General features: G+C 40.3%; 1 long non-coding RNA gene across 1 annotated transcript; it reads left to right on the top strand.

Annotated features, from left to right (window-relative positions):
- Window positions 1–27620, top strand: LOC120563104. Its single transcript, XR_005639911.1, has 4 exons — window positions 1–301; window positions 4448–4530; window positions 9457–9549; window positions 26364–27620. It is a non-coding gene; the product is annotated as an uncharacterized LOC120563104 (long non-coding RNA).

The following is a 27620-nucleotide window of genomic DNA, read 5'->3' as shown; positions in this document are numbered from 1 at the left end:
AGTGGGGGAGAGAGGGCTCTTTTATTTATTTATTTCTAGCTTTTTAAAACAGATGGTTCCTTATGTGCTGAGCGGAAGTGTCTGTTAACTCAGTTGGCTCACTATTGGTGGCTGCCGGCCAATGATAACAACGGGATCGGGGAGTGTGAGCAACAGTGCAGTTTGCTTTTCTTCAGATGCTCTGCGAACAGAAGGATGGCAGCCTGCAGATACTGTTGCACGGCCACCCGAGCCTGGCGCTGCCAGCGCCGGCACCCATCGCACTTCACGGCAGCACCCGCTCCGCCTCGCTGCTGCATGTGTGAGTTACAGGACAAACAGAGGCCAAGAGCACAGGTTTGAGTCGTAGTGTCCAACACTGAGGTTGTTTTACAGGTTGTGGATCAGAATAATACTTGGAGGGAAGCTTTTGTTTTGTATGGCATTAGTGTTGTATTACTTTCACACATATGTTGTGGTTCAAATGGCCCATAATACTCTCATCTAAAGCACGAGCATGAAGAGTAGAGCATGTAAAGTATTTTCCTTTATTTTCTACACTGCATCCTTACTCAGCAGGCATTTCCGACTTGAAAGCTTCAGCTTTAGAAGAAAAGTGTGTTTTTCTCAAGAACAGCAAACTGCAGTGTAATCTCAGATTACCTCTCTTGTGCAGAGGAAATGTTGGAAGTTCAACAATGGCTGGAAAAAAAGTTGGCAGATATGGGTTTTTAAAGGCTGATACCATGACCAAAAGTTTGGGAAATAAGCCTACAATAACGAACAATTCTGAGGTTCTCGAAATGACCTCTTCTAGTCCCAGTTTCTGCAGCATCGTGCTACTTCCGTATATGCCTCTTTTTTGCTTTGCATGACCATCATAGACTGCTTGTCAGCGCAGTGTCCCTTCTATAAATTATGCCCATTATGTACAAATCTGCATCCCATGATTAACTGTATATCCAATACCAACCTTCTGTACCAGTGCTAGAAGTAATGTGTCCTTTCCGCAGTGAGGCGGAGACTAAAGGTGTGGAAGGCCCGATGGTGGATTGGCATGTAGTGAATGTGACTTTCATGCAGGAGGACGTAGTTTGCATCACAATTAACCTTTTGCAGTAAATGTAGGCGCACTTTCCCCCTAACTTTAGCAAAGTGTTTTAGTTGCATAGTTTCTTTGCTATAACCATGATCTTTCCCAAAGCTTAGTGTTAGGGTTACCCCAAAAAATTTGCTTATTGTTACTTCACTTGGATGTTTGAGCTTCACTTTGCAGAATGATGTACACTACCGCTCAAAAGTTTTGGGTCACTTACAAATTTCCATTCCACTCCATTGCACATCTGAAATTTTGAATTAAGGAGAATTACAGATTTTAAACGGGGTAATTACCATTCAAAGCATAGTAGAGCATGGAGTATTTTTATATGTCGTAAAACATTTCTTGGGGGAGGGGGGGGATCTTTAACTGTCTTCAGCCAACATTGGCATTAAATAATTCTGGGTTACGCAGAACCTTTGGTATTAACGTTCATGGCACGGTTGATCAGAACAAAAATCGTTTTAAGTGTTTGAACAAAAGACAAATGTTGTCCAACCACCACAAAATGGGTTAATCTTGAACACACCGGATGGTATGTGGCGTGCACATCCAGTAGCCTTACAGCACTGTGAGTGTATATTTAGATGCACACATAGAACCAAACAGGACCACGAGGCTTCTGTTTCTAGGCAAGGCAAGGCAGCTTTATTTGTATAGCACATTTCAGCAACAGGGCAAATCAAAGTGCTAAGGATATATTGGTTTTGGTTTAAATGTTATTTTCATGTCTTATCTTCAGCACTCTGAACTGCCTTTGTGTGTGAACAGTGTTATAAAATCTTACCTTGCCTCATCCTCATCGTCAGAATAACTAAATTACTCATGCACTCTATATGTCTTCACACCAAGAGGTCGGGAGGCGTAATCAGCCTATAGGAAATTTGTCTAATTAACCAGTTGATTAATCCGTATGCTAATGAAACGATATTGATACAGTTCCACGTATGTCTGGTTGGAGGCCTAGCGAGGGATGAGATCAAATTAGAGCAGTGGGACAGTTGCTGTGCTAAAAAGATGCGTCGAATGTCTGGCAATATGTTCCTCCACACTGAGGAGAAAACACACAGAAACACGTCTCTGTCTATCCATATGGCTGCGTTTGTAGCGCATCTGGCTCGGCTCAGCTTGCCGTATACAGTTACCAACCTATGTTTCCAGTTGTATTCGCACCTCAAGATGCCGCGTGCAAAGTGAAAATTAAGGCAGAAGGCTCGTGTTACAGGAATAATTAAACGGAGGCCAAGTGAAGTCACACTCCTCGTGGCAATCGAGCTCCAACCCTCAATTACTCACAGTGAACAAAGCAATTAAAAGCTCTGTCCAATGGAGTTACCTGGGACTGGATTGTGAGCTGTCTATAGTGAAACCCCCAGGGGCCTAAGGAGCTCCGCTAGCCAGGTCCAGAGCTAGGTAATTACTATTGATCAACTGGCATTAGAGCATGTGAAGACACATTGTTATTTTTGCCAGCGCTCTATTTTAGGTGTCCACTTCAACTGCGGGGTTGTTTGGTAGCTGATGGTGTGATTAGATAGATAGATAGATAGATAGATAGATAGATAGATAGATAGTAGGGCTGGGCGATATGGAGAAAATCAAATATCACGATATTTTTGACCAAATGCCTCGATATCGATACTGCAATGATATTGTAGTGTTGACTATTGGTGCTTTCACAAAATAATTACACAATGAGATTTTTTATATATAATCATCAGTAATATGGATATAATGACTAAGTGGGGAAAAGGCAAATAATAGAACAGCTAGAACAGTCTGGTAAGTTCAGAAAATGACTTTACTGTAATGCAGCCTTTAAAACCAGAAAAAGACATCACTTATGTCATATTACGATATCACGATATCCAAAATCTAAGACAATATCTAGTCTCCTATCACAATATCGATATAATATCGATATATTTTCCAGCTCTAATAGATAGATAGATAGATAGATAGATAGATAGATAGATAGATAGATAGATAGATAGATAGATAGATAGATAGATAGATAGACAGACAGCTAAATTAAAACTGCGAGAATCATTTTGGAACAAGTTTGGAAGCAGTTTTGGTGAAAAGAAAAAAAACTCACAAAGTCCAATGTTTTGTTCACCCATCCATCTCGCCCGACTTCCAACCTTAAACTACTTCCTCCTTTACCATGGCCGCTAGAGGGCTTTGTCAGCAAGCGTGTTTAATTTTGGGGTTACTCGCGGAAACAACTGATTGATTTCACGTAATTATCAGAATTCTTGATTCTGAAATTTGTCTTGCGTCCCAAGACGTACGCTGTTTCACACGCATAGCCAAACAGCAACATTTAACCAAACAACAAAGCCAAATATTACAAACATACATTACATCACACATTACAAATAAGTAGCTGCAGTGCAATCAATTTAATCGCTCCCTTTTACATTCAGAGCTTAGTGTTCACATTCTCATTATCATTTTAATCGACTAAGCAACAAAATAATCCTTTAACCTGTTCTTGGGAGGACAGTCTCCAAGTTAAGGTAAGGCAAGTAAAATACTTGATTAATGTTAGGAAAAGATGCATGAAACTACATGGTCAACTTACTTTCGCTTTGCTACATTAAGGGCAAGCTACTTCCTGCATTGGCACTGAATGTTTGGCGTTGGACATAAATTGTGAGGCACACGACACTAGGAATGATCTGACGTCTCACCACAATGTAAAGTAAACTTCCTGTGTGAGCCCCCCTCGCAGTTCAACAAACTACAACTAAACAGAATACAACCTCTGTGCACTCCTATTAATTGTATACATGTTACTGTCCTTATATATCCAATATATTCATTGACTGTGTCTGCCCCTCCTACACACACACACACACACACACACACACACACACACAATGCTCTCTTATTAACTCCGCAGCATGCTATCCTTCAATAGACTCATTCACACACAAAGATACACATGTATTTCCTCTGTCTGACCAGGGCAGTGGCCTCGATCGGGACAGGGTACACCCCGTCACCACAACGATGCCACCCATGCCTGTCCACACACACACACACACACACACACACACCACCCCCTCAGACACTTGATTGATTTAGATTGATCGTCCCAGTGTCGTGTTTAGTCCCGAGCCAGACCGAGTCACCGCCGGATCGCACCGATGATGTTTACTTCGTTTGACTCCTTGACAGAGCCATTGTCTCATTCACACTCCCTCCTGAGTTATTTTCTTCTCTTGTCGCCCACTTCCTCTTTTTTCTCCCCTTCGTTTTTTTTTTTCTCCCTCTCTCTCTCTCTCTCTCTCTCTCTCTCTCTCTCTCTCTCTCTGCCTTTCGTGTTGCCTCACTTTCCTCACTTTCTCCCCTCTCCTGCAGCTATTCTTAGCTGGGAGCTGTGTGCAGTGACTGTCTCTACCTCACAAACAGAACACCTTGAGGGAAGAGTGATTAGAATACAGGTTTGTACCTCAAAGCAGTGAATTTCCCTCTCTCATTTTTTAAATTTTTTTTTAGTTTTAGCGACTCTAGAAGTCCATCCAAAAAGTGCTTGTACTCCAGGTCCTTGGAGGCCTTTCAAAGTTTAATGTGCTGTAATTGAGACTCCAACAGAGGATCCAAAGAGTCTTCCAAGAAATGATCCTCCAGCATCAAACACACCGCCATTTTAGTTTCGACTTAACAGGATATTTTCTTCAGATGTTCCTTTTTTTTATTCAAAACAGCTTCAAACTTTAAAGGTATCCTGTTTTAGTTTTTCTCAAAAGTGTCATTTTGTACAAAGTTTTTTTTTTATTTCATGTTTATTATAAATGTAGACTCTAATATGTGCACAAAAGGAGACGATGGAAAAGAAAGGCTGCTGGGTCTTTGTGGTGATCGCATACATCATGACCGATCGTCATGACGGGAGCAAAGCAGGAAGTCATGCGACGTGGTATTAAGACCCAGAAGTTCCGTGTGGGAGTGGAGGGGGATGGGTCAAACAAACACAGGATGTTCGCCATGGAGACCGGTGTTCGTGTCCCGTTTGAAATCCATTTGAAAATAAACGTCTTTTTACATTCTGCTCCACATTCGTAATTACGTCATGTACGGACGCACGGGAGTAAAGTAACGTAACACATGTACTGATTTTAACCTTTTTTCAATCTTTTTCTAAACCTAACGCAGTAGTTTTTGTGCCTAAACGTAACCAAACTGGGACCATTTCACAAGTTAACGTGTTTAAAACCATGACAGTAACATTTAGGTATGGGGACAGAAAACGCTCCTGTTCTAAAACATGAATGACAAGTCTTTAAAGTGCTCAGTGTAAAAAGGAAATTCGAACATCTAAATTTCCACGTCAAACTGGACAAACTCCATCTAAGATTGTGATTGAAAGCTCCAGAACAGCTACTAAGTGGACCTTGAGGTGAGACTGTTTGTTGTTTATCTGCTGTTACTGTAATGAAACAAAAAATGTTGTTATTATGTTAAAGATAGGAAAAGAAAAACGACCTCATAACTAAACGTGAAAGAACACATTTAGATACTATTATACAAAATACCAAAGCTAGAAAACATTTACCAGCTTGTTTCCTGTTCAACATTAGTCATCAATCAGTGGATAGAAATTAATTTCTTGACTATCAGATTGACTCAGAAACAGCTCTGTCTCTGTTCCTGTGTGTGTGTGTGTGTGTGTGTGTGTGTGTGTGTGTGTGTGTGTGTGTGTGTGTGTGTGTGTGTGTGTGTGAGAGAGAGAGAGCGAGAGAGAGGACATGGGTAACAAAATCAAGCCTTCCAATGAAAAAAAAGCATGCTCAACTTCAGCGATCCTTGGCTTAATTCTCAATTGAAGCCCCAAATTGACATGTCGCCCTTATGATCTTGACATGTTATTAAGATTTAATGGTAGAATTATGATCATTAAAACAACATGACTGATACAGGGGGCAGATGATGAGCTATTCATTTAACCTACTCTTCCTGTAATACTATTGAAACAGACAGTCTGCCAGTTATTAGATCATAATTAGCTGCTGCAATCTGTACGGAATCCGAGGAAATGACGCCAAGTTAGCAGCGCAGCGCTGCTCTGCCCGCTCTCCGTTTAGCCTGAGAGAGACATGCAGCCGTCGGCAGCCTTTTTCAGTCAGTTTCGTGAACTAACTGTACAGTGTGAGAGGAGTCCGTGTTTGAATAACCAGGAATTTAATGAACCAGATGGCAGCTAATGAAAATAACTGGCTCTGTTTTAATGACAGCGCTGCTGCAACGCAAACACCAGGCCATGTTTTGACTGACGTGGCGTGATGTGTTTGTGTCAGCGGTGGTAGAAGTTTTCAGATCTTTTACTTTAGTAAAAGTACTAATACCACACTGTGAAAATACTCCGCTAAAAGTATGTAAATGTACAGTTGTTAAAGTACTAAAAGCAGTAAAATGTTCCCTGTCAGTGTTTTACTATGATGTTTCTGGATTAATATGACTGCTGCATTAATGTGTAAGTTGCATTTTACTGCTGTAGATGTTTAGAGTGTGCTAATTTTAACTCCTTTATATACTTTTGGGTAGTTTAATCTACAACGATGCATCATATTGTTTAAGATACTTATAGGTTTGTAGTGCGCTGTCCTGTGAGAACCACATTACTTTTCATGGTGTCAGAAAAACACCACCAAGAACAGGCTTTTTGAGGACTTTATTTAGCTTAAGAATTATTTATAGAATTATATCAACACATAAAGGAACACTCCATCCTTTAGTTTATCACATACATTCCACGTCAACATATCTCGAGGTACGTGGTTTTCACTGGACAGGAAGGGGATGAAGAACTGTAATCTGAAAAGTAACTAAAGCCAGTCAGACCGAAGTAGGGGAGTAGAAGTATGCAGTTCTTAAAAATGGAAATGCTGAAGTAAAGTACCTCAAATTTGAACTTAAGTAGAGTATTTGAATGTACTTAGTTACATTCCACCAGTGGTTAAAACAAAGTTTAGGTGAGGGATCATCTTTTTTTGTCCTCTTTCCCTTCATTTCCTCTCTTTCTTCAGCTCCCCATACATACAATAAACACATAAAGCTCTGTGCTTTTCATGCATGGCTGACAAACGCCCTGGCTCTCTGATTACCATAATGTGTGTCTGTGTGTGTCTGTGTGTGTCTGTGTGCATGCGTGCGCACCTACATCATCTGTGCCAGTTTAGCGATTGGAAATCTGCACCCTCAGCTGTTTTCTCCCTCAGAAGAGGGAGAAACCATACTGTAGGCGTCCCACTCTCTCCTACAGTAGCTCCCCCCTCCGGCATTTCTCCTGGTAGCGTTCGCCAAAGTCATTCTATTAATAAGCAACATATTTGATTTTCAATGCATTGTCTCAGCCCCCAAACCTCCATAAAACGGCACGAGATGGGCTAGGTATGTTTGGGGCGGAATAATTCAGAGGAGTCGGAGAGTGTGGGAGACGTGTCACGCCGCCCTGGGGCGACCAACATGCTTCGGGGTGGGTGAGAACGTCGAGCTGAGAACGTGCAGCTCACTAGATTAGACCCCCTCGGGTGAGCAGCGAGCTGAGAACGCCGAATCTTGCAGTTAAGATTTCATTTTCCCTGTTTACCACATACAACCCACAGAAGTTCCAACTGTCCTGTAACATCAACAAGTTTGAGGGTTTCAATACAACATTGATAAAAAAAAGATTGGATTAGAGATCATTAGGTCATTACGTTCAAATATATACCAATCGCCTATAAAGCTCACTAATTAACACCTATTTTGTAAGTGTAAGCCACACAGACAGAAATGTAAGAATGACAAGTTGGGGTTTTACAGGGACCATGAGGGAACTATTTTTTCACACGGGGACTTCATTTTTTTTAACTTTGGAGAGAGCCAAGCTAGCTGTTTCCCCCAGACTTTATGCTAAGCTAAGCTAAACGCCTTCCGGCTCTACTGTAGCTCCATTGTTAATGCAATAGCAATAATAATTTAATTTAAACTTTAGAGCACTTTTCTAAACAAAGGTTACATACAGTAGCATAGCAAAGTACTTTGGGGCTTAAAACGAGAACAGGCAACCACAACAGAGTAATGATTACAAAATATGAATAAAACCAGATCAGAGATTCATAAAACGACTAAATAAAATAGATAAAACAAGAGGGAGCCAAATAAAGTAAATCAGGGAAAACTTTAGCTTACAGTGTTGATTTCTTAGCGAGAAAGTAAACAAGTGTATTTCCCAAAATGTTTCTTTAATGCATAATGGATTTTTTTCATGTTGAGTAACTTCATTAGATACCTTTAGAGCTGGCGTTTTAGCTACCACATTAAACAGAAATGTTAGCATTCCATTAGCTAGACTTGTAAGTTAGCAAAGCACCTAGCAGTGATGTGTTCACCAAATAACCTGCTGATATTAAAAAAACAGTGAGCTGATATAGATTTTAATTAGGTTAATTAGAATTTATATTAATATAAATATATAATTAATTAGTGCAACACATTAATGCATTCCATAGCTGCTATTGAGCTAACGCTGATGGTTAGCTAGCCCACAGCGTTAGCATTAGTTGACAGTGACAAGTGCTTCAAGTACCTATTTATCCTTTTTTCCTGCTGCCCGAAAATAAGCCAATGCATGCCACGGATTTTTCATGGTAAACAATGATACAGGAAGAGATCCATTAAAGAATAGGCAGGCACACCAGTTAGTCTACAATATTTGTGGATCCAAAACAACAAGCTAAAAGCAGCTACGAGCGCTTATAGCTGCAGAGATGAGTGTTAATCACATTACGTATGTTATTTAAATGTACTAATGTCACAAATATTGCCAATTCATCTTTTATTTGGCCTGTTGCTGCAACACCCTCGAAAAATACAAAGTATGTTGTAAGAGAGACAACATGTTAAAAGACTATCATAAAAACAGAACGATGGTTTTGAAGCCTTCACATTTTTAGAAACAAATCTGTTTGTGGAAGAACAAAGTAAGGTGGAGCTTTTCTTCAAACTGTATTAACTTTGTTATTTCAATTTGAATACATTTTAATTTTCATAGCAGGAGAGAAAACTGTATTTAAAGGATAATGAAAGCAAAACCAAGACAAACCGACCAAAACAAACAAATTAGAGCTGAGATTAAAGTTTGATTCAAACTGAAACAGTAGTGTCAGGAGACTTGAGTCTTCAAAAGCAATCGATAAACTATAGGGACACTGAGTTTTGTTGCTGGATTTGTATCCATTTTAAATAATGTTTTCCTTGTAACAAAACAACTAAGGAATTCATTGATTTTTGCAGGTTTTTGAACTTTTTAATTAATAATTAGGTGTGATTGTACTAAAAAATGGTTTATTTTTCCTTGTTTGTTTCCATTTATTCCCACAAAACAGGTGCCGTGCTTCTTGACGAGCCTAATGAGGAGTATCTGGGAGCTGTCTCCACACCTGTAACGTGTTGCCCATTACTGCTCCTGCAGTATAAAGGTGTGTGAGTCTTTCACTCCTCTGTTTGGCACTAAGATCTGAGAGGTGCATGCGTTTAATGCACCTTTTTTTTTTGGCACTTTACGTTCTGCAGCTTTGTTTTCTTAATCATGGCACAGGTGTCGTGTGTAAAATTTCAAATATCATGCCAACAAAGGCGACCATGTGACACTGTAATAAAAACATATAAGACTTCCAACAAGAGCACGTCTCGGAGTCACAAAGTTCAGACTATTTGCAGACAAAACAATAGCGTGAGATGGCAGCCTGCTGCTCTGCCCATTGCTGCCCTTGGTTCGGGAGTGTTGAGCAGCGGTGACTGTGTCCTGTGCTGATTACAGTACTGATGGGCCTCCGTTTGTCACTGCTCTTGCTAGCTCCAGCACCGAGCAGCGGGGTTCCCTGATTACTTAATTGCTTGTAAGAGCTCATTAAAGCTTCCTATCCATCATAAGTCGTATGGCGAGTAACAATTTCAGAGGGAGAGAGAGATGCTAAGAACTCTGATGAGCAATTAGTGACGTGAAACGCCTTTTGAATTGTTGTAGTTTTTATTTCTTCGGGAAAATGTGTGGAATTCATCACATGGATGGATGCTGCTGTGTTACCAAGTGATAAACACACCCCTGATTTCTCTCTGCTACATCTCCTGAAAGTTTCAGAGTGAAGACACTGGGAAAACTGGCATATTGTGGCATATTTCTACAGATTTATTTGTGTATTAGAATAGACTTATGTACAACACAAACTTGTACACAATGAAACTTTGCTGTGCTGTACCTGAATATAAAAGTAATAAATACACAAATACTTTTAACATACACTTGTGCACAGCCATCCCAGTCAATAAATATATGAATAAGCATTTTAAAACCATGGAAGCATAGCACAGGTATTATTGCACACATAATTCATGACACCAAGGATCATATTGTTGCATGACGATAATCATAATGACGAGATTCCACACTTTCTCTCTTCTGAACTGTCCTCCGCTAAATTCTCTCTACATATCTGAAGCACACCCAAACCGCTTTCTAGCTAAACGGTCATTTTCATGGTTTCCACTGATGCTGGTCTTGATGGGTTATGGACTTTTGCCATCTTTTTTTTTTTTCTTTCTTTTTTCTGCTGTGATCCCAAAAAGGGAGGGGAGAAAACATGCAGTAATTTGGATCCATAGCTTAGAAGAGCTTTACAAGATACTCACAATCTTACCAGGTGCAAAATTAGAATTGGATGCTGTTCGTATTAATTGGTGATCATTTGCAAAGCGGGTGGAAAAAACGTCTTTTGCCAAGAGCAAGTCTTACAAGCCCCCAGCTGGGGTTGTCAGGGGCAGGCTTGTTGGCATTGTGGCAGCATATGTTTGGTGCCAAGAACACCATTGATTTGCATTTCTTTTATATGAATTTTACAAAGCAGAAATGCTCTTTTGTGTAGAAGTGATCCCAAAAGTGAGTGTTGCAATTAATCACAAGTGAAATTTATCGGCTGATGAAAAGCCATAATTCTACTTGCAATCTTTTTTTCTTTTTTTAAGAAAAAAGTGGCAGCATCTGCAGTGCACTCACACTCGCTTTTTGATGAATGTGCCTTTAAAGCTATGCAGTTTGGCTCCATTTAAAACTGGCTTGAAGGAAGAAAAACAGCAGTGCGATCTTTGAGATACTGCAAATGCCATAAGTCATGAAAATAGTTCTTCTGTCTCAAAAACAAGCACTGCATAATGTCGTCGAGTGACGCAAACTTGAAAAAGTGCTTTCATGATTGAAATGAGATTGTGACACAAGCAAATTAATAAAAAGTACGATCTGAAAGTTGTCTAGAATTGTCTCAATATCGTGTGACGGAGATGCAAATAACTCTCAGCATTCAAGAAACCTGGATACAACAACCACACAGTCCTTTCAAATATCGATTCAGATTTGATTCATAATTATGTGATGCACCTACCGCACGTCATCAAGACCTATTGGGACATCTAATTGATCCAATTAAGCAATTAATTCTTTGGTAGGATTAGAGACGATCGGGCTTGTATGTGTAGAGACGAGGCCGGCCCTGCCAAGAGATGGACAGGCTCCAGGTTTTTTGCTTCATCTCCGAGATGGCTCCAGATGGGCTGGGGGCTTGAGACTCATCCGTGGCCAACTGGTCCAAACCTCACACTGAGACTAGCCTACAGTATCATAGACACACAGTCCCTGAACAATGCTTTGCAACATATCCCTGCATCTTGTTGTCAATATTGGAAAATCATTATTAAATGATGCATTTCCCTCCTGACCTCTCTCCTCTCAACAAACACCCAAACACAGTGTGTGTGTGTGTATCCTCGAGGTCTAACAGACATGTTAAATGCTTCCCATCAAACATTAGCAAAGACATATTTTAATCCACCTTTGTTTATACATCCATGTGTACAGCATAGACTGTATATAAAATTGGACGACACGTCTTCACTTCCTCGCACTGTAAAAAAAGTGAAGCCAAAATATCCCGGATACGGGCGTTCCCATCTTGTAATTTTGGAGCCAGAGTCTGCGCAGTAGTGATTGGGCGGTGAAGCTGCGGTGTCAAAGTCCTGCCCATACACCCGCTACCAATCGCGAGTCAATCCCAGCTGTCAATCATGACGTTTCACCTCATTTTTATAATCAAATAACTAATAAAAACCTAACTTGTTAGAAAATGAACACTTGAACAAACATCAGCATCATCAGAACTACCTGAAATGACAGAAACCATCTTTGGGAAAATATATTTGTTGGTACTTGGTTTTTTTATTTTGGCCCATGTCCCATTCGCCAACATGGAGGGGGGTGGGATGTATGACCTATACTGCAGCCAGCCACCAGGGGGCGATCCCGATGTTTTTTACTTTCAATTATACGGACTATGCATCAACCCCTGGTGTACACCGGCTAGCAGTATTTTCTTCTTGCCTTTTGCTGGCAAAATAGAAACTGAAAGAAATATTTTCATCAAAACATTGCTCCATGGTGCCACCAGTGGTTACAGAGTACCTTTTTAAATAGCATGCTACAACTTTGCGTGTCTTATCCCTCAGTAGGCAAGTGCAAGAAGAACAACTTTACTTTCTCTTCCGAATCCTCGGTACTAGCTGTTTTTGCGCATTTGCACATTTGTTTGCATCTTGCGTGCGCCATTTTTTTTCCGAGAATACCTCCACATGGAAAAGGTGGATTCCGCCATTGACGGTGAAAACTATCATACCTGTACATCAAATGTTTTTTCTTCTTCTTTTAAATGGGCTATAGCTAGTATCAAAAAGGGGTTTGATATGATAAAAAATGTAATTAATTCTAAAAAAAATTTTTAAAGGCTACCTCATTTCCTATCAGGGCGGTGTTTGTGGGACTGATTTTTAAAATACACTAGGTACATATTCATTGTAATTAAGAAATGTCACCCGGTAAATGTGATGTTTTTATTTTTATAATTTAATATTTATATTTGTTTTTGGATCACAATGCTCTGTGGCACAGAGACTGAGACATAAACTAACAAGTTTTGGGGTTGCACCCAGATGCTTTTAATGAGATTAGTTGACAATTAAACAAAATACTTATGTAATATTTAAGATTTCCATTAAAAGACGGGAAGATCCATTGTTATATTAATCACTGATATTATACACACTGCAGGAGGCAGACGAGGGGCAGCAGATCACTTGATTGAAAAAGTATCCGATGTTTGTGTCACTTGTGAGAAAGAGTAAAACTGCTGGTCCAACAAACTTTCCCAGCCTCTGAGCCTATACTTTGTGTCCTCCAAGAGATCCCCAGTGATCAATATTAAAGAGGGGAAGGACAGAGTTCCACCAAGGGCTCCATGGATAAAACTGCACCCCTCCTCCCCCGATTGGAGCGACTCTGCGAAAGCCTTGAGTTATATTCCTGTAATTAGCTAAGTATCCACACCGGCTCTCATACAGAGCTCCTGCGTGAGTCCCTGTCGGCTCCATATACGCTCATCCCTGTAGATAGAAGATGCAATCAGAAAAACGGCAACACGAAAAAAAATCCACACATCAAAAAACAAACTTTGAACAATGACCCTACTTCTCGTGTGCAACTTTTTCCCCTTACACCTTGCATTTTTTCTTCTGTCACGGGTATAAGGGGCAAGAGCAATGCATCCCCTTTTTTCCCCTCTTCCAAGGATAATGATTTACAAAATGCCTCTCATCAAAGAATTCATTAACAACGCACGTTAATTAAAAAATAAATGAGTAAACATCAATATCAAATCTCAGCACTGTGGAAGGGAATACATTATGCAGAGTAATGATGTTTGAAAGGGGCTTTAGCACCTCTGTGGGACTCTTTTAAACCCCTTACCTCTTAGGCAGTTGCTTATTTTGCAACCCTTTGTTGTTTAACAACAAAGAGAATGGGCTCTCATAATGTTATATTAATCAGCGGATTAATATTTCAATTTGATTTGCTTTATAGTTGAGGTGCTGTTGGCATTTCCATTTTCCCTCCATATGTGCAGCGATGTTAAGTGGTATCATTACCATTTTCTACCTGGGGGTTCGGGGAGATAACAGGCACCAGTGATAGCTCTATTCTGCGGAGGGAGAGGGAGGTTTTGGGGGGGCACTCATGCATTTTTTAAAAGGCCGTGTTTGGTGTGCCTTCACATCCATTATTCTCCAATGTTGCATGCAAACAGCTGAGTCACAGCCTTTCTGCCCGCCACAGGACAACATGAAACAACGACCTTAAGATTCTAAATGAGAGTGCCCGGTTATGAAGGTGTCCACTGACATACAGTCAAAGAGGATTTATTTATTCTAAAGTGTGTGTGTGTGTGTGTGTGTGTGTGTGTGTGTGTGTGTGTGTGTGTGTGTGTGTGTGTGTGTGTGTGTGTGTGTGTGTGTGTGTGTGTGACGACTATTGTTCCTGCAGGAGTCTGCAGATAAAGTCAAGTAATGGGTTATAACTGAACAGGACACCTGAGTGAGTCATAATTGTGTTCAGATGTGTCCTTCTATGGGGTGCATCTTTAGAGAAGGAAAAAGTTTATTTTTTATTTTTTTTTAAAGGTTTTATTCTTTGCGTTTGGTTGCAATGTAATTAATAAACAACTCAACTCACCTCAACTTTATTTATATAACACCTTTTATGCAGGCACGCAGCCCAAAGTGCTTCACAGAACAATATTAACACAGATGAAAACAAAAGAAAACAAACGCAAGACAAAAAAAATGAACAATAAAAGAAATAACCGGAATAAAAATACAACAACAATAACAACCTCAAGAGTTTCAGTCCGCTCAAAGTGCAACGTAATCAGTCTACAACAGGAAAACCTGAAACAACAAAGTTGTTGGTTGGAGAAGACTGACGTGGACATCTGATAGCTGACTGTCCCTTTCTACTAGAAAAGCATTAATCCTGAATTCAGGGCAAAGTGTGGCGTGGACTGATGTTCTCATTCAGATGTATTTATCCATGTGTGTTGACTGGTATGAAGAGGACGGGTCAATTAGAGAGAATATTGCAAGCAATAAATGTGCAACAGTTAAGAGTTATGTGTCCTCCAAAAAGGTGGTTGTAGACAATGTGTTCCCCCTGAGTCCCATTAAACAAGGTTGTTGATGTTAAATGGGTTACCGGCAAAACTCTTTCCACAAGGTGTTTCATTTCACATTATGGTTTGAAGCCCATAAATCAAGACCATCATCAATTCACCAACTGTTTTAAACTAATGGGAACTGAATAAATGTAGACCGCCAGCCCCTGATGGTATATTATTTTCTGTCGGGTGGATGTACCTCCAGTTATTCAGAGCTTCATGGCGATCAACACAAGTCCAGTCACAGCTTTGAGGAAATGTACACAAAAATGATATACAGTATATGAATATTTATTGCTGTGGCCTTAAAGCTATAGTGCGTAGTTTCTGTCGCCCCCATGAGGAATTCTAAGTAATGACAATAAAACTGTCGACTCGTCCACATGATACAAGCCTTCTGTGATCGCGCATGCGCCCCCACCCCTCCCCCACGCAGTTGCTAGTAGCCAAGGAAGACTCATAGGATTAAAAAAACATTGACTCTTTAGAAGAGGTCATTCTCTTCACTCAAGTTTCTGGGCGGGAAAGTCACCGGACAACACAATCTTCTGGACATAGCCATACTGAGAGATCCAGAGAGAGTTGTGTAGAGCTGATAGTCTTAATTAGCTTTGTAGCAACTCATTTGGCAATGGCTTGTACGTAATGGGCATTCATTAATATCAAAAAGTTACACACTTAAGCTTTAATAATTGGAAGTTCACTTGAAAAACAGAAAAAAAAATATATAGTGGTCTGTTGTGAGTTTGTGGACATTGGCCTGAATGATTATCCCAGTCTGGCCCTGGTCATAATAAATCTACTGTATCCGTCAGCATGAGGACATGGAAGTTGGTTTGTGGCTAACAGTTTGTGACACCTCAAAACAATGCACAAATCGCTGTTGGGTAACACTTTTGAACAGTCTTTTCCTGTGTTGTCCCACTGCAACGTTGCCTCCATAAATATGTTAACAAGTAGCAAATTTGCTCTGACTGCTGCAAAGTTGGATTATCGCAAAGCACCAATCTGTGGATGGCTGAAGAGGAAATCTGTAAATATATCTGTAGTGTTCTCGTAATCATGAGAAATGTACAAGTGGGTTTGTTGAGATCACAAAATCATTTTTATTTTGTCTGAACATAAGAAACTCATCCCAAATTCGCAAACTGTAAAAACCTCCGTCAACTCCATGAGATGAGAAAGTTTCATCATTGCAGTATAACAATTACATTGGTCCTCTGAGGTCTTCCATACAATTTTCTCCTGCACTGCAATGTTGATTTTACTTCTTTATTTTATTTATAAGCTTCAACTAACTTTGGTTGAATGCACTATAGCTGAAGTAAGGTGTAAGTTGTACAGCCTTAGATTGCTACAAAATGTCTGCAAACTAAAGGATGATCTAGTTTGGACTCAAAGAGCTCCTACAAAAACAACACAATAGCAGTTCCCAATATTTGAAACAATCTTAAAAGGCTGCCCACTGCTGCTAAACTTAACCTGCATGATCAGTGTCAACTTTGCTTTACTCTTCAGCCTCCAGCTAATCACATCCCTTTAGCGGTACACGTCTTAAGGAAAACAGACAAGCAATTAGGACACGGATTATTTGTCGTAAACACCGTTCACCGCAATGCAAATGCAACATAATTGCCCAGCCGACCTTGAGTGACAAGTCATTAGATGATTGTTCACAACGGTTGATTACGATGTGACAGGCGTGTCTCGCTGGATACATAACTGAAGTTAAGCGTTGACATCATTTTTAAAAGGCTCCTGCTAATCACATCCGAACCCTCGATAAACAGCAAGGTTAACAGCGCAAATATTTCCTCTTTTTGTTTTTTTTGTTTTTGCAACATCTCCGTGTTGCAGTCAGACACACAGTTCAGTTTGGAGGATATCGACAGTGCACATTGGATTGGACTTTGAGGTTAAACTTCTGATTCTCGGCTTGTGTTTGTAGTTGTTCTCATCCTTGAACTACAGGACTTGTAGTTCAATTTTTACATAGTTAACCAATCGAAGGAGAACGCAGGAGGACAGAGCTCGTAAAATATACAGGCAAGGCAACCGAGAAGTTTATTTATGGCCAATAACAAAGTATAGTTCAACTATAGGACTATATATATTATAATAGTGCAAATTAACATGTACTTTATTTGCTTTATAGCAGAAACAGAGTGTTACTAACTTTTTTTTTACCCCAAATATCTAATTATTTCACTTTATTTAACTTGTGGGGTGACCTACTGAGTCCTAAAATGTGTGCACTGTGTATAACAAGCTTAACTGTAACCAGTGGTGGAATGTAACTAAGTACATTTACTCAAGAACTGGACTTAAGTACATATTTAAGGTACTTGTACTTGAGTCTTTTGTTGTCATGCCACTTTCTACTTCTACTGTGCTACATTTCAGAGAGACATATTGTACTTTACTCCACTACAATAATCTGACAGTTTTAGTTACTAGTTACTTTACAAATTAACTAGTCCCGCAGCGACTCTGAGGACCCCTTAGGGGCCCCGGACCCCCTGTTGAAGATCTCTGGTTTAGACTGATGATGATTAGACAACTAAACACTTGACAGTTGATTGACAGAACTGCCTTGATCGTTTCCAGTTTCTAATATGTGTTTGTATTGAGTTCTTTTACTTTTAATACTTTAAGTATTACAATATAATGTTCCAGATGATACTTAATACTCTTGCTTAAGTAATATTTTCAATGCAGAACTTTTACTTGTAACAGTTTCTTTTTTTTCTTTTTTTTTTTTACAGTGTGGCATTAGTACTTCTGCATAAGTCAAGGCTCTGAATACTTCTTCCACCACTGACTGTAGCAATCATATGATGTGAATGTAAACACCATAATTAAAGCTTTTTCACAGCAGACATTTTCGACTAGTCTTAGTAGAAAAAGCACAGGTGTTGTTAATAGCATTAACAATGGCTCTGTTCTATTAAAGTGTCCCGCTAAGCCGTGACAGTGAACCAGCGTGCACAACACCAGGACTCTGAACCTGAAGCAGCGAAATGGATTTCAGCCATCATTACTATTATTATTTACACCTGTACTTTTACTGTGACACACAACGGGTTCTCGGTCTTTTTATTCATTGCACTTTGCAAACTGATGTTTGCTTTTACTTGTTTATAGTGTCTTTGTTGTTGCCGTATGTTCAGTATGTTTCTTGTTACTTGTTGATAGTGTGTACTGTACGTTTCCCATGTTTTCTCTTTGTTTTTTTAAGATCATTTTTCCCTGTATTAGATAGTGACAGTGGATAGACGGGGAGAGAGAGAGAGAGAGAGAGAAGGGCTGCAGGTCGGATTCAAACCCGGGCTCAGCCTACATGGGGCGCACGCTCTACTGGGTGAGCTAGACGCCGCCCCGTTTTCAGTTTTTTTATGTTTCATGAGGAAAATAAAGATTTATTGAACTGATTGAATCCATGAAAGAGGCCTGTCTGCACTATGACTATCACAAATCCTGTATGCTGGAGTACAGAGCCCAAAAAAAATGCTAACTGTGTCTTAGTCCAAATATGTGCAGTGTGTATATTCATTCAGATAATATATAATAATATAATAAAATAAAGATAGATTTTTTTAATAAGTTTCATCAAACTCATTATTTTGCCAATTAACTTGAAGTTTCTTAATTGACTTTCCAATTTTGATTTGACCGTTTTAATTTTAATTCTTTCTAATAAGTGTTTTCTAAAGGATTCCTCAGGGTCACCGTACACATCATCCTCCAATAAATCCGTCATTCTTTCTGAATACCGCAGTGACCCCAGTGTCTACATCTGTGAATAGGTGTGTGTATGTGCCTGCAGTTACACGCCTGTTAACGTGCATGTGTGTGTATGAGCACGTGCACCACTGCCCTTCATAATCAGGGGGTCTGAAAGAGCCCCCACTCTGCCAGTGAATTGCTCACAGCTGCGGGCCCCTTGTCGCGCTGGCAGCCTCGGCCCTGTCATCGTGCGTCCGCCTATCTGACCTGCTAATTTGGAGCATATGTAAGTGCTCTTAAAGTGGCGGGCCTTTTGACATGCCACAAACAGCAGCTGTGGCAGCTGCCCCGAAGGAAAGCTTTATTTAATTCAATTACATCTTTTGGAGATATGTAAACGAGGCGCTGAGGGGCTGGGAGAGGAGGAGGGAAAGGTGGGTGACGAGGGAAGAGACAGGAGGACAGGGGGGTGGTCTGTCCTCCCTACCTATCCTCATCATTTCCCCTCTCTTGCCCCCGAAAGACCCTCCACCATGCCTCCTCACCATCACCTCCTTTCCAACTTGAAACCCAAAAGTGTCGAGGCCCAGGTGGCTTGATAGGCAAATGATTGGGTGAGTAACTGTTGCAAAAAAAAAAAAAAAAAAACTCCCATCCTCTCCCTTCTCAGACCCCCTTCACCCCCCTTTACTGCGCACTGTCTCTCCAGCGGGGGGAGTCTGAGGGGGGATAATCAGGGTCAGGATCCTCTGCCACACTGATCAGTACGTCTCAACCCCCGGGCAGCCCTGCAATTAATGCGCCGTTGAAAGGGAGCGAAAATATTCACCATCTGGCAATTAGGGCTCATAGGCTCCCTCTTTCTGTCTCTCCTCCTCTTCTTTCCCTCTCTGGGCTTTAAATGTAATTGTGATCTTATTCTTGTTCCAGCTCCAGCGCCTCGCACTGGCCCAAGGCCCATTTGCCGCTCCGAGGGTCTATATAGGAATGAACGAAGGCAGGATCGTAATCCAGGGCAATTCAGAAAGCCCTCTAAGTTCCAAAATGGAGACGTAATAACGACCCTTCTTGTCATTTTATTTTTTTTTTCTCTCTGCGGAGGATTCATCCCATCTCTTGCTTTTCCAGCCCCAGCTGCTGCTGGCCTGAAAAGGGGCTTGAAAGAGACTGGTGTCATCATGATCAAATTAACTCTTTCTCTCTGGATGGGAGCAAAGGTTGTCAATGGTACTGTCGCCTGTAGTTTTTTTTTTTTTTTTTTTTTTTTTTTTAACACCTCAATGATGTTATGATTAGTCATTTTGCTGCCGACAATGGGCCGCCAAATGCGTGTGAATGCCCTTTGCCGTCAAAGAGGAGCGGAGGGCGGTTGAAAGACATTGATTTTGAGAGAAGTCAGACATCTTTCCAGTTTGAATTTTTTTCTCTTCTTCTTCTTCTCCACACACTCATTGTGAAATTCAAATTTCGGGCTGACAAATAGAGTGATTACGCTCACCATTGATCTGGCTAGTTTTGAGTTGCAAATGTGCAACCTCGACATTTGGCTTGTGTGAATCAAGGTCTCTGGGACAATGGAGAAGCAAATTCGAGGAAGTAGTAGATCTCACATACCACACACACACACAAACACACACACAGACAGCAGTGGGAGACGCTGCTCAGAAAAGCTGTGCATATCGCAACTGAGGCCAAGAGGGTTTCCCATAAATCAAGTTAGAAATGTATTTTATTTATTTTTAATTTTTTTTGCAACATCAAGACATAAGGATGTTCCAAATGTTCCATCGACAAAAGGGGAGAACAAGCCCTTGTTGCTTTTTTCCCTTCATGTTTCTCATGTGAGGTCAGCGTTTGTCGACTTTTCTTGATCCGCTGACCTCAATCTCTCGTTTTTTAATTGCTGCACCGCCATCCCTACAGCGAGCCGCCGCGCCGCCGCCATTGTGCTTTCCTGTAAAGGGATAATTACACATATTGAATTATTAACAGTCATTATCAAAGACTTGTGCTTAACTTGTTTTGTCGTAGCGTATGGTTCCTGTGATCTCGGGCAGTCATTACTTATTAACAGACTGGATACTTCCCCTGGTTGCCGCCTGTCGACGCATGGCGTTAATGACGTGCTCATCCTGTTTGCCCCGCTTCAGCTCCAACTAAACGGCAGAAATAATATTGGGGTTACACTGAGGGGGGGGGGGGGAAAAGCATTGCAAAAATGACTATTTATTGGCTCAGATTAAATCATTATCATAAAGGGAGGTTAATTAAACCAGTATTTTGAATCGACTGTTTACACAGCAGAGGAGTGGTTTTTATCTGGGCCTCTAAATGGCATCGTTTTTTCAGGGAGACGCCAGATTACCATTTGAACCCAGGCGGACGACCAACCAGTGCATTAACCTACATTATCCCGCTGCCAGGTGAAAACCTTGTATCTCCATGATGTGGTCTTTTGAGACAGATTTAGTACGGTAGCTGTTTTTGAGTTGATTTTGAAAGATTTTGTAGATTTATTTTGTTGCATATAGCAGTGACTCCCAGCCAGGGGGTACTTGTACCCAACAGGGTACTTCTGCAGTTGGTTTAGCAAAAGAAAAAAAATAGAAAATTACAATTTGACCATAGTTACTAAATGTATCCACATACTCTGTTAGCTGTAACACCTGAACACCACAGGCTGTAACTAAAAGTGCAGGGAACAGGGAAGTTGAAACTAGGGATGCACCAAATCCAGATTTTTGGGATTCAGCCAAATATCGAATCCACTGGTTAAGATTCTGCCGAATACCAAATCCTACTCCCACTCCTCAGTCCATTAACACAGTAACCATATTAATGAAGTAAACAAATGGTTAACACCAGTCTTTAGCTGTGACTGTCCTTCCTTTGCCGTACCTGAGGTTGCTGCATTTTGGCTGCCATCTGTAGATTCCTTCATGCACAACTCATATTCTTACGGATGTTTCATACGCAAATGTTTTAACAGCGGCGATGTTATGTATCGTTTAGGGTCCTCGCCACCACGAGACAAATCGGCATTGTAAATTGAAGATGTAGCTCGACTTGAATCACCTTCTTTTGACAAAGTACTGCCAAACAACAACTTTTTCTGCTAACGAGTTCCATTTTCACTTTCTCACAGCCTGCTGCATTGAACGCTCCGCCTACGTAAACACCTTCCCGTAATCAACGGCGGCGTCATTACATCGACCAGCGTAGCGCAAATTCTAAGGTTCGGCAAAAACCGAACCCCGTCAGAAAGCCCAATATTTGGCCGAATCCGAAGCCAAATCCTGGTTTCGGTACATCCCTAGTTGAAACGGTTTGCTAAAAGTGGATGGATGGATGGATGAAAGGATGAATAATAAAGGCTCAAAGTAAACCATTGAAATAGCCAAAAGTAAAGCAATTAAAATAGTTCAAAGTAATGGATAAATGGATAACATCAATAGCTGTAAAAGGTAACAGACAGTAAGTTAAAGTAACTAAAGGTACAATAGCTCAAAGTAATAGAAAAATGGCTAAAATCGTTAGATAAAAGTGATGGAATAACAGTTGAAATATATATGTAATAGGTAAACAATTGAAATAGTTGAAAGTATTTGCTAAACAGTTGAAAATGTTTCATTCCAAGTGGTGGTGGTTATAATGAATGCAAACTGAACCAAACAGGCCTAAAGAGAGACAAGAATCATGTAAATAAAGTTACTCTCACTGATACCTACAGTATATATGTGTGTAACCCTTTCTCTACTCAGTACTTACATGACCATCACCCCCTGAACCCTGCTCTTTTTCTCTATATTATATATATATATATATATATATATATATATATATATATATATATATATATATATATATATATATATAAAATAATTTGCCTGGGAGGGAGGGGGGCATATCATAGTGGGGGGTCTGGGTGTCCTTTTGAGCATCAAAGACTTCATTTCCTGTATTCGGATACTCTGTTATGCACCAATTTACCGGGGGAATACCTTTATTTATACCTTGGTATATATGTGAAGAAGAAAAACACAGATGACAATTCAAAATATATCAAAAATATAATGGAAAATATGTTGTTGCGTGTCATTGGGCATTTTTAAGTGGGGTATATGGAAATCCTGGAGCTTTCTTAGTGGGTATGCTGCGTATACCTGCGTATCACGTAGACTACACCACTGCTTAGAACAAAAGGTCCTGGATCTGAACCCATGGAGGGGGTGAAGTAGGAAGCTCATTGAGACCTGCTCCCACCCTGAGTCTCGACCCTCGGGTACCCACACCTTACCTCCATTCAGCCCCATTCATCCCCCTAATCGACCCCACCGAACACAACCCTTACCCAATATTTACCGAATCCTTTAGCAATTAAAAAAAAAAAAAACTTATACTGTACAAATGTCGTGGTCATTTTTAGGGAATGACTATAATCTATAATATTCTGTTTAAAATCTATTCAAAAGAACATATTTGAACATTTTTATCATGTTAAAGAAAGCTATGTCGAAAAAGTACAAACACAGACTTTTTCTCTGTTATTTTGTCCACATTTAACCATCCCCCAAGGTTGAAAACAGACTTGTTAAAGTTGCAGGGTAAAAATACATCTTCATAAACAGCCACTTTGATTTGATTACACATAAACCGCTCCCCTCAAAACCCTGCAACCGAATGATTCACGTCAAACCTGGAAATGGACCAAAACAGGCGGCCGCAAAAAAACAGATCTTAAAGCTTTGCCTAAATTTAGGCTCTCAGGTGAACATTTGTGGACAGGTGCTCTTGAAGTCACCTTAAAAACCAACCGCCTGGCTCTAAATTGAGCTCCATCCAAATGGAATGAGAGTATGGAAATAGAAAGACAAACACTGAGGGCAGAAACCGTGACAGACAACTGTGCAGGGAGGGGTTCAGGTCACAGAGATATCTGCTGGAAATAACCCAGGAGCCTGGAATAAGCAGGTATTCAGTGGTGGAAGAAGTATTCAGATCCTTTACTTGAGTAAAAGTACTTTTACCACACTGTAAAAAATACTCTGCATTGAAAATTTTAAGTAAAAGCATGTAAGTATCATCCCATCTATATCTATATTAATCTTACTACTAGTATAATGTCACTACTACTACATTGCACATATCTGTACATGTTGTTCATACACTGTTCATATTACATAGCCATATTTATTCTGCTCTTATAACACCGCAATATATTTCTTGTCCTGCCTATGCAGGACAAGAAATATATTGCTATACTTTTATATCACATTGCACTTTTCTGCTTTTTTTTTCACTTCTGGTTGGACGCAAACTGCATTTCGCTGTCTTTGTACTTGTACTCTGCACAATGACAAAGTTGAATCTAATCCAATCAGGGAAATGTACTTAAATTACTCAACGCAGATAAAACCTCCCATTTTAGAAACCGGAAACCATCCAAACTGTTCTGTCAGTCAACTGTGTTTGTTGGGCAAGTGAATGATTTCAGCTGGACTTGTAGGCCATTATATTGTTGGCTAGTTTAATTTCTAATAAAACATCATATTTTATAAACTACATGTGTTTTGTGTGCAAAAATCTTAACCTGTAAAGTAACTAAAGCTGTCAGATGAATGTAGTGGAGTAAAAAGTACAATATTTCTCCCTGAAATGTAGTGGAGTAGAAGAAGAAAGTGGCATGAAAAGAAAAGACTTCAAGTTAAGTACAAGCAAGGGCGTAACTTTGGGTTCAACATTGGGGGGGGGTTGAGATCTCCACTTTTGAGCAAAATAGACATTTTGAGCATATCAAACACTTCTGGTCCTGCATTCTGGGATTTTTTTCTGCATCACGTTATGGTGCAAATGTTCTTTATTTATGTAGAGGAAATTATCATTTTTGGTGTGGGTTGCACTGGCCACTTTTATTATGGGGTTTACCCCTGTAAATTACGCCTAGGAGTACCTCAAATGTACCTCAAATGTGTACTTAAGTACAGTACTTGAGTAAATGTACTTAAATACATTCCACCACTGCAGGTATTACCTGAGAAAACAACATATCAGGTCTGAGAGGGACAGACTGCAGCTGCGGGATGAGACGCTTTCAGAAGCACTTAAACAAATGGCAGGCGGGTCGACCACACACGCTGACGGTGGGGGTGGGGGGGGGGGGAGACGCCGCGGTACTTCAGCACAGGGCTTTTTTGCACATGCAAATGTGGAGCTGGTGTGAGTGGCACGCCAAGCTGCAGCCAGGCAGAGTGAGAGACACAGAGAGCCATGCTGAACCCTCACCTGCAGTCCCGTCAGCCAGCCAACACCAACCACAGCAGCTTTGTTCTTCCTGCATTCTCCTTTCTGCTCTCTCGTTGCTCTATCTTTGGTTTGGACACAGGTGGAAAGTAACAAATTACAATTACTCGCGTTACTGTAATTGATTAGTGGTTTTTTTTGTGTGTACTTTATAAACTGTACTTAAAACTTTTACTTCAGTATGTTTTGTATTGTATTATACTTTGCTACGTTTTAAATCCCATCCATTACGGTATAAAAAAAAGTAAATCAAAAAGGTTGCTTTGGCAAAGTATATGTCAACAAATTAAAATCAAAAATGCGATATGGCTTTGTGCCCTTATGAAATCACAAAAAAACTGATTTAATAAATAAGATATTAAATATAAGAGTATATTTCCTCCCGCTGTTAAAATGTAACTAAGTAACTTTTACTCTTAGTAAATTTTAAATAAGCTCCTTTTTACTTGAGTAGCTTTCTATACTGGTGATTTTACTTCTACTTAAGTAAAAGTTCATCAAAGTAATACAGTCATATGTATGTTGTTTCCCTCAGTTACAGTAAAAGCCCTGTATGCAAAATTAAAAATTGAACGTAGTAGTTAATGTGTACGAATTGTATAATGTATTGTATGGAAAAGTAACTGTAGCTGTCACATAAATGTAGTGCAGTAAAAAGTACATGGTTTCCGAGCTGTAGTGAAGTATAAAGTACCACACTACTTTCCACCATGCCCTGTATCTGGCATTACACAGTTCCACCACTGCAGTTCATTAATACCTGGGATGTTTTTTTGTTTTTTTTTACAGTAAATGATTTCTTATCTAAGACAAGAAGCTAACATCTTACAATGCATCCTCCGACTTTGTTACAAAGTTGTTTCTTTTTAATCCCATTATGTTTCCTTCCTGTCTCTGATAACCCCTCTTCTCATTCACTCCTCATTTTATTCAATCACTGGCCCTTTTCATTGTTTGTGCTTAGATCGCTCCTCCTCTTTTTTTCGACCTATTGTGGTCCTGATCTTTTCTTTTCTCCTCTCCTCTCCTCTGAACCTTCCCTCTCTGTTATCTGATCCGCTCTCAGTCCTCTCTCTTTTCCCTCCACTCTCTCTGTCTGTCTTCCTCTGTGCGCTCTCCTTTCCCTGCGTTGAACAAATGGGTAATAAGCGCCACTTTGTACCTCTCTCCTCTTTCAGATCCAGAGTGAAGAGTCTGATTAAATAATCATTGGAGTAGCGGTGTGCGTGCGGCTTTCCCCCTGCTCCTCACCTTGGGGACATATTGTCCCCTGTCACTGAAACCTCGGGGACAGAAGGCTCCGCCGTGGGGAGGCTCAGCAGGGGAGCAAGGGGCTGATGAAACGAAGATCGGGTAATGAAGGCATGGCCCATGGCTTCCGTGGCTCTGCCATATGTTTCACCAAATGCAAATTGCCCCCAATTCAAACAACTTTTTCATCTTGATATATGCAAATGTGTTTATAAATACTGGCTTATAAATATAGCATTACAGTTTTTACGGAGGGAGCTTTGAGTCATTTTCTCCCTCGCTCTGCTGTTATGTGTGGCAGTGGCGCAGCGTGACAGGCTTTAACGAACAGGCTCGGACCTGGCAGCGCCTAATGGTGTCCTGGGGGACAGGAAGTATGGGGGTCAAAGGGAGGGGAGCGCTGACTGGCCTGCGAACCAATGAGGGCGGCCCTCGTGAATGCCTAATCCAATTAAAATTAGCCCAGTTATCACACAAGCCAATGACAAATCAAAGGGGGCACGCATACAAAAATGAGTGCTGGAGGTGACCACACATTTGAACTTTTGGCATTTTGATTCACTTAACTTTTAGACAACACGCTCATTCACAGTTAAGCATTTTTAACCTGTGCTCAAAATACAAAATAAATAATCCATAAAATAAATAACTGGATAAACAAAAAATAAAAAGTGTATTTTGTTTACATGAGTTCTGAAGAGTTCTGTGGGGCAACATCACCTTAACACTAAGAGCTTAGACTGTGTGTGTGTGTGTGTGTGTGTGTGTGTGTGTGTGTGTGTGTGTGTGTGTGTGTGTGTGTGTGTGTGTGTGTGTGTGTGTGTGTGTGTGTGTGTGTGTGTGTGTATCTGCTCAGAGCAATGAACCCAAAACATCAACATCAAAGAGGCAAAATGTTAAATAATGATAAAGCCTTGATTGCACTCTAATTAACTTGATTGAGCTACCCGAGAGCTAAACTGCTTATATATTTCTATTTTGACCTGGAAAAACTTTGTAACACATCTTCATCCAACAGAGAGGGAAAAACACTTTCAATTAAGCAACAGAAAAATATTTATTATCTTTTATCTGATTTTAAATATGGATTGTACGTCCTGTTGGCCCTCTCCTAACATGTCACACCAGGTCGCCTCTTCCTGTATCTCTGTAACTCAGGCCTGGTGAGGACAGCTGACGCTGTT

The sequence above is a fragment of the Perca fluviatilis genome, chromosome 7 (assembly GCF_010015445.1).
Source record: "Perca fluviatilis chromosome 7, GENO_Pfluv_1.0, whole genome shotgun sequence".
In the NCBI taxonomy this organism is placed as follows: domain Eukaryota; kingdom Metazoa; phylum Chordata; class Actinopteri; order Perciformes; family Percidae; genus Perca; species Perca fluviatilis.
Note: the sequence above shows the minus strand (reverse complement) of the source record. Positions and strands in the feature narration are given on the sequence as shown.